The sequence below is a fragment of the Penaeus chinensis genome, chromosome 39, assembly GCF_019202785.1.
Source record: "Penaeus chinensis breed Huanghai No. 1 chromosome 39, ASM1920278v2, whole genome shotgun sequence".
In the NCBI taxonomy this organism is placed as follows: Eukaryota; Metazoa; Arthropoda; class Malacostraca; order Decapoda; family Penaeidae; genus Penaeus; species Penaeus chinensis.
Window position 1 is genome coordinate 7826961 of NC_061857.1, and position 783 is coordinate 7827743.

The window sequence follows — 783 nt, forward strand, 5'->3', positions numbered from 1 at the left end:
TCAATTTTCTTTCGGATGGGTTACCTATTGACTATGCGTGTCAGGAAGCAGCTTTCGGAGTCAGCAATTTAAAGATCAGTCAGCTCTCTATTATCGTCTTTTATCGATGATTATTCTCAGTTATATGCTGGATCACATCTGAGAACTTACTCGTCCTTATAACTTAATTTCTCTTTGTTAAGTTAGTTGCTTTTGTAACGTAATTGTGTTTGTAAAGTTATTGTCTCCCTAAGTCCGTTGCCTCTGTAAGTTGCTTGCCACTGTAACTTATTTGTCTCAGTAAGTTACCCGTCTTTATTTCATTTACGTATTTTGCGTATTCCTATCCTTATTGCAAACTACTTTTATTCCAACTAAACTTGGGCCTATCCCGTTGACATTTATAAACATAATATTTCATTAAACTTTATTAAACAACACTCTATTTAAAAACAAAATATTTTTTTACGGGACGAAGCATTTTTTTTTTTCTTTTTTCTTTGTTAATTTATCTGCCTTGTTCAAACTAAAGTTGCGTGAAACTGCGAGTCATTTATTTGTATCGTTGTTCTCTTGTGTCGTACAACGTTAAACAAAAAATATTGGTGTATTTTTGTATTTCACACAGGAATGGTGAAAATGATGATAACAACCTTTGTCAATTTAAACACTCGAGACATGATAAGCATGGCAATATTGATCGTAATAATCTTTGAGGTAATTAGTAGTAATTAAAACAATAACAACAGCAGCCATAGTAATAATTATGTTAATGGTTATAATAATAATATAACAATAATGACG